This window comes from Ovis aries, chromosome 13 (genome assembly GCF_016772045.2).
Source record: "Ovis aries strain OAR_USU_Benz2616 breed Rambouillet chromosome 13, ARS-UI_Ramb_v3.0, whole genome shotgun sequence".
Taxonomy (NCBI): domain Eukaryota; kingdom Metazoa; phylum Chordata; class Mammalia; order Artiodactyla; family Bovidae; genus Ovis; species Ovis aries.
Genome location: NC_056066.1, coordinates 41,239,731 through 41,247,377, shown reverse-complemented (window position 1 = coordinate 41,247,377; position 7,647 = coordinate 41,239,731). Strand labels below are relative to the sequence as shown.

Genomic DNA, 7,647 nt, shown 5'->3' with positions numbered 1-7,647 from the left:
ACCTGCCCGTCATTAAGGGGGCAAGGCCACACACCATCTAAGATCCTCCAACACTGAGCTGCCCGTGTGGGTGTTGCCCACCCCCTTCCCCCCTCCCCCTCACTCCCCCTCCATCCTCTATTCTACTCTGGCATCAGGATCCCCCCTCACCTCCCCACACACATCTTGCCTCTTAAAGATTGGGTTCAAATTCACCAGTTACGTCATCAAAGAGAAAGTTGTAGGACCTCAATTTTCTAATCTGAGAAATGGGCCAAAGGAATTAATGTGTGACTCTCTGATGGTTTGTGGTGGGTAAGCCCTCCACCAACATGGGTTCATTTTCCTTGTCTGTTGAGGACGGTGAAAACTGGGCTCTTTACTTCTGGCCTCGTTTTTTCTTGGCATTGTCCCAAACCAGCATTCTGCGTAGACCATCTCACCAGATCTGCTTTCATCTCCAGGCCTTTCCTCTGCTGTCCAACTCTTTCATCTCCTCCTGGAAGAACATAAGTGATACTATTGATACCATTCAGACAAAGTAAGCCATTGGGACAGAGTAAACCATTGGGAATGTGGATTGTTGGGCTGTGCGTGCGTGCTAAGTCACTTCAGTTATGTCCGATTCTTTGTAACCCCGTGGACTGTAGCCCTCCAGGCTCCTCTGTCCATGGGTTTCTCCAGGCAAGAATACTGGAGTGGGTTGCTATGCCCTCCTCCAGGGGATATTCCCAACCCAGGGATCAAACCCGAGTCTCTTGCATTTCCTGCATTGGCAGGCGGGTCTTCTATCACTAGCGCCACCTGGGAAGCCCTTATTAGGCTGAAGTGAAATTTAAATCAGGCCAGATACAGAATCTTGAGCAATGGGTGAGCTTCAGCAGAGCGTGGAAACCTCAGCCTCCAATGAGAGGGTGGGCCACTTGGGTCTCTCCCCATTCCACCCCAATCCTGGACACTGGACGGTCTCGCCTTCACCCACCCTCCTCTCCTCTGCCCCGCTCTCTCCTCCCTCTTCCCTGGCTTGCCTCGCTGTGCCTGGTGCTATGGAATGAGATCAGTTTGGAGTCTGGACATTCTGGGGCATCTGGAGCAAACCTTACCTGCCTGTGTCTCTCTTCTTGTGGCTGCCACCACCCAGCTACCACCCTCCTACCCAGGCTCCCCAGCCAGCCCCCTGGCTCTCACTCCATCTGCATCTGGCATTTCATTTACCCCCAGGAGATGGCTCGACTCATTAGGTGGAGTGGACCCCTTCCTTGAACTTGCCGATATGGAGGGCCGGCCATCTCCTTGAGAATAAGCCCGAAATCTTTCCTCCATGCATGGACTGACTCCTGTCGATTTCCAGTTTCATGGCTGAAGAAACTTGGGACCAAAGGGGAAGTCTCAGTTCCAAGTTTAACTTACCAATAACGGAACACCAATAAACCCTTTGCTAATGGCTTTGGGTCACACTGTTAAGTCACATATGACTTTTAAAAAATAATGATGAATATTAAGGAATATTCAAAACCCAATGAAATGTTAGAACCCTCAGAAAGTGGGCTATAATCATGTGGAATAAGCTGATATCTTCCTGGGACAGAAAAAGAAAGAAGTTGAGAACATGCTCACTAAATGGCAGCAGTGAAACTGTCATAAAATTGGCTTCCAGGGAATAAAACTGAAAAGTCTAGGAGGAGAACTCGTTCTGATTAGTCAGGGGACTGTTGCTGATGTTGTTGCTGCCTTTTAATCCCAATTATGAGCTACAGGCCACGATCACTGGAGTTCCCTAAGTGCCTTTCTCCACTTATGAGGGCAGTTATTTTGAGCATCCCTCTTTTGGAAATCTGGCACTCAGTGCTGCCGAGCTTGAAGCCCGGGTTCCATCCATCTGTGGTTTCCCAGAGGCTGGGCATCCAGCGACCACAGCTGGAAATCATTAGGCTCTCAAAAGAGCGCTGACCGTGAAATTGCTGGCCACCCTGATTGTTCTAACGCTGACTTTGTCAGTTGCATGAGAAAGAATATTACTCTTTGTGTGTCTTCTCAGGCTCCGATCCCTGTTCAGCTGAGACTGAATTCCCAAGTCGGCAGAAGAGGGGCCCATGCACATGGCAGAAGCCAGTCCCGTGAAGTGGGACAGTGACCCAGACTGGAGTCCCAGGGCTGCTGCTCATCTGTCCTGGACCCTGATACCCCCGCCTCTCTGCAGACGGAGCATCCATGTCTACAGGCAGGACCAAGGAGTCCTTTTACCTCACTGGATACAGGAAAAACAGAAAATGGATGCGACAGAAAGGATGAAGCTGGAGAAGGGGCAGAGCTGGAAATTAGGTTGATGTAGAAACACTCATGGGGTACAGTCAGCTCTTTGCTAGGAATGAGCCAAAATGTGGTGGATTTGAATCCCCAGCAGCCCATGCAAAAACAGAAAGGTGATCAGCACCCGAAGGGACCAGCACCCAAAGAGACCCCTGAGGTCCCTTAACAGCTCCACTCTGGGACCAGCTTCCCTTCCCCAGGGTTTTTGCACCCTGTCCACCCAGCTCACAGCTTACGTGTAGATGGATCGTGACCTGGAACCAGGCCTGCCACAGGCTCCTCTGGCTAGTGCCTTCTGCCCTGTAGATCTTATGTTTTAACCCAAAGTTCTATGAAAATGGTAATCTGTTCATGTCCTAGAGATTGTAGGTCTGCTGCCTGGGGCTCCAGGCTGAGGACGGATGGTATGAACCTATCAAACTTTGTCTCTGCCCTCAGGAGACTTGGAAGATCTGTGCGTGAAGTCAGGACAAAGTGGACTCAACTTGGTAATGTTAACACGCTAGCTTAAGTTGGGTTCTAGGAGCCAGGTGGGCAGCTGGTTTGGGTGACCCCAGAAGGCATAAGAGTGACAGAAGTGAGTCAGGGAAGGAGGCCAATGACGCAGCCTTCCTGTATGCTAAGGGCAGTCGTTGCAAAGTACTGTAGCTGGGAAGGAAGGAAGGAGGGTTAAACAAGAGAGGATAACCCCCAGATGTCATTGCAAAGTACTGTAGCTGGGAAGGGAGGAAGGAGGGTTAAACAAGAGAGGATAACCCCCAGATACTCTTATCAGCTCTCCAGTCCTATGTTTAACCACCATGTCCATGGTGGAAAGAGAGGAGAAAAAGCAAAGGCAGTCTCATGTCGTGAGACAATTGAACAGGAAATGGGAAGATGAGGAGCTGGCTGTGGGGGGAAAGATCAAAGAGGGTGACTTCTCTCCAGTGTCCGGGAGACTCAGCTGGCTGCAGCGCATGTGGTCAGCGTCTACCCCTTAGACCCAACCATCACAGCCCCTCGACAAACCAATATTTAAATAAATTAGCTGTGATTCCGTGAGTTAAGACAATTTTTTTTTTTCAATGCATCCTCATGTGGACTACTTCTTTTTTCTTATCATATTATTGGATGGGAAAATGGATTTTTCTTTGTACACATTTGGTGAGCATCTTGACAGTTTTCGTGTGAGTTGCATTCATGCACATGATGTCCTTAAGTACACTGTATCTTTTGTTTCTGGTTCTCTGCCCACCAACATCTTTGTGTTTGATCCCAGACGCTCTTCTTGTGAGATGGAGTTGCCCACTAGGGAAGGAACACTGCTGGTGGGGAATGTAGACCAAACTTGGGGACTGGAGTTGAGAGCTTGGGCACAGTAGCTTGGCTCTAGTTTCTGGCCACATCTGCAGATTCCAGAACCTGGGCAATTAACTGACCTTTCAAAGTCTAGCTTCTCCGTCTATAATGTAGGATAAACATCCCTAGCCTTAGTTTAGGGTTACCTTCACAAGTAAGCCAAGAAAGTACTCAATTTGGTATCTGGTTCCTAACAAGTCTCAGTGAATCAGAGTAACATTCCCATGTATGTGGGAGGATTTTATAAACGTGATTAGTATCAGTCATTACCTTTGACCATGATTAATCTTGGCATTTTAAATTAGAGCTAAAAATGGACAAAGAATCAATCAACCATTATTATAGAGAAAGGAAGACAAACGGAAACTACAAACAAACAAGAGCGAAACAAGCACCTTCGGGTGGACTTTTCACGCCCAAGGAAAGAGCTTGGCGTGCGTGGTGTGATCACCCCACCCACTTAGCACCCAGTTTCCCTGAAGCCCTGTCCAGTGGCATCCTAGCCAAAGCTTCTTTGACTGTCTTCCTGATGACTCTTTCTCGTCCCCAAAGCATGCTCACTTGTGAGCTGGGCAGGAGGAAAGTCTGGTGAAGCACACTTCAGCCCACAGAGTTGAGTCTGTGGGTAAATGTCACTGCTTCTCCTCCCCAAGGTGGGGTGACTTGGAGCATGGTCTACACCATTTCCCACAGGTCTCCCTCAGGACTGAGCCCCACGTTTCCAGCAGAGTCTTCTGACCATTGACACAACTTGTCCTGGCATCCTTCTCTGTTCGGCCTCACCTGCCCATGCCTCCATCACACTGAGGGTCATGGGGCACCTCCTACATTCCAAGCTTGCACCCAAATCCTTAACTGAGGGGCTTCCTCTGGGGGGGAAGCCAAACTAAGGAAGATACTTTGTTCCATGAAAATATTCAGGTGACCACTAAAGATCTGGATTAAGACTAAGAAATATTTCTTTTCTGCTCAAATAGGGAAAAAAAAAAAAAACTCAAAACTAATTTAGGCTGTTTTTGTTTTGGATTGTTTTGTATAATATTAAGATCACATGTTGTCCATGGCAAAGCAACTACACTCAAAATCCACATTCTGTAACATCCTACTTAGTTCTGCGACATTCGGGCAATCAGTGTGAGAGGGAACAGGGTGCTTGTCATGGAGTGATTCTTATGGATTTTTAAAATCATCTCTGTGAAGGTATAATTTGCATACAATAAATGCATACATGCTAGTTATGCAGTGTGATGAGTTTTGACAAGCACATACCTCTATGTGAACATGACCCTGATAAAACTGACATCCATCACCTCAAAGTCCTGATGTCATTTGCAGTAAACCTTCACCCCATCCCTATCCCAGAAGATCCCTAATCTGCTTTCTGTCTCTATAGGCCAGTTAACTTTGATTTGGGGACATGATTCAAGGCTGATTTCAGTCAAGTAGATTACAACAGTGTTTAGGGGGAAATCATTTATTATGCTCTATCACTTTGCATCAAAATTATCTGTATCCATCACTTCTATGAATGATGAAGAAAAAGGCAGAGTCAGAATTGATGGGTGTTCTCAGATCCAACGAGGTGAAAGATGAGAGGGAAGGGCAAATAAAAGGTGGAATCAATTTGAAATTTGGAATGACTCCTGCTGTGAAAGTTCTAGAAAAACAAATCTGAAACTCATTCATTAAATTAAAGAAAACACCTCCAATTGTAACTTGAACTTCGTTCGAATTGTTGGAACTTTCACAGTCATGTTGAATCAAGGCCAAACTTTCAACATCTTATCCGAGTTAAACCCCAGGAAGCAGAGTCCAGGAGGATGTCCATGAACTGGTCTCTGACTCAACAATTGCTCAACAAACATTTACAGGGTTTCCTCTTTGCTCTAAGAGCCATCCTACACCCTGAACAGATAGACAAGCACATTTTCATGTAGAAGAGAGCACATCCCAGTGTAGACAGATAAGCAAACCAATGCATAACTGAACATGGGGGGAAATTAGTACCAGACAGAGTCCAAAATAGAAGGCCAAGGTGGAGGTACCATTTCAGCAGACGTCTCTGGGCAGGTCACCTTCAAGCTAATTCTGAATGACATAGAATGTGCTAAAATTAATTACAGCACAGATTATGGGGCATATGACAAGTAGAGAGAACTATCACACAAAGGCATTGATGCTGAAACAAGCATGACACCTTCCAAAACTCAGTGTTGCCAGATCACAGAATCGGAGGTGGGGAGAGTGGTGTGAGATGAGGTGGGGGTACAGAGAGGGACCAGTCCTGGGGGGAGAGGGGAGGGTTTACTTTATATTCTAATAGAAGCCATTGGTGGATTTTAAACCGATTTCTATTTACTCTGAAAGGCTACGGGGAGCTCAGATTTTGGAGTGGCAAGAGTTAGAAGCTGGAATCTGCTCAGTCACCCAAGTGAGACTTGAAGATGCCTATTGGATCTACAGCACAGAGGGAATGGCCAGCTTCACAACTATTTGGACACAAACAAAAAAGAATTTTTTAAGATTTCTTTCAATGTGGACCATTTTTAAAGTCTTTATTGAATTTGTTACAATATTGTTCCTGTTTTATGGTTCCTTTGTTTGTTTGGCCAAGAGGCGTGTGGAATCTTAGCTCTCCAACCATGGATTGAATCTACATCTCCCATATTGGAAGGTGAAGTTTTAACCACTGGACCACTAGGGAAGCCCCTAAACAAGAATTTTTGTCATCCAGGATAATATTCACACCTTGGTATAAAGAGTATATGAGCTCTAGGAAGAGGTAATGTCAGGGATATAGGCTGGGGATTCATCAATAGTTACATGAGGTTTAAATCAATGGACTGGATAAGGTCAGCCAGGAAGACTGTTTGGAGGGACAAGAGAAAGGGCATTCTGCATTTACAGCAAGGAGAGATGAAGGACAGCAAAGGAGAGTAAGAGTCTCCAGTGGGGATGGAGCAACTCAAGGAGATCATGACCCTTGGTAAACTATTTCAAGAAGTATTTATTTGGAAAAGAAAAATCCAGGAAGAATGTCCATGTTTACTAGTGACCACCATCAACTCGATAACAGAGTTTGAGTCAGACTGGTGTAGCATCAAGCAGCCTTAGCAGAACTGACCTTAGTGAATCTCCATGGCGCCATCTTGATCAACCTTGAAGAGCCTGTGATTCTGCACCTACCTAGCACTTTCCTGGTTTTCTGCCTTGCACCACAGTACAGATATTTGCTTCAGCATTTGCTTAGTTTCCTCCTTTTCTCCACCCTTGTATTTCTGGAGAAGAGAGGAGATTTGATGCTTGATTAACCAATCAAGCATGATCTCAAGGGCAGCCCTGGGTTTAGTTAGGTGTCCCCATACGTGCACTTGGAGAAAATTTCCTGGGTCAGCCAATAGTCATTCCTGTCTCCTTGTCCATATTTGCTCTTCTGAAAACATTCTCTTATGCAGCCCAGAAACAGAAATATAGGAAGTCACAGGAGAGTATTTTTTTGAAAGTAATTCTGGTTCAGACTTGTAGCATCATTCCAAAACCCTGGTATTGTTTTCCTCTTACATTTGCATTTCACTTCTCTAGAGTTAAATCCTTCCAGCATTTTCTCAAAGTCTGCTTGGCTCAAAAGATAAATGCCAGGGAAGAACAGATTTTTTTCCCTACCACTTTTTTTTTTTTTAAGACATGCCCTGCTGCTGCTGCTGCTAAGTCACTTCAGTCATGTCCGACTCTGTGCAACCCCATAGACGGCAGCCCACTAGGCTCCTCCGTCCCTGGGATTCTCCAGGCAAGAACACTGGAGTGGGTAAGACATGCCCTAGGCAGCCATTAACAAGATCATCAAATTCGACAGAGTCTCTAGGTTAGAACCTATTCAATTTCCCCGTCCTTTATTATCTTTCGAGGGGAAATATGTTTTTTTTCAGCGTCCAGAGTTGAACGTTTGCTTTATTGATGATCCATTAGCTGGTGACACAAGCCCTGTGATGTCATCTCAGAGGAATGTGAGCCTCTAGCATA

General features: G+C 45.9%; 1 long non-coding RNA gene across 1 annotated transcript; it reads left to right on the top strand.

Annotated features, from left to right (window-relative positions):
- The first annotated feature begins 441 nt into the window (after positions 1 to 441).
- Positions 442 to 3,330, top strand: LOC121816266 (uncharacterized). The gene is made up of 2 exons (XR_006055786.1): positions 442 to 520; positions 2,018 to 3,330. It is a non-coding gene; the product is annotated as an uncharacterized LOC121816266 (long non-coding RNA).
- The last annotated feature ends 4,317 nt before the right edge of the window (positions 3,331 to 7,647 follow it).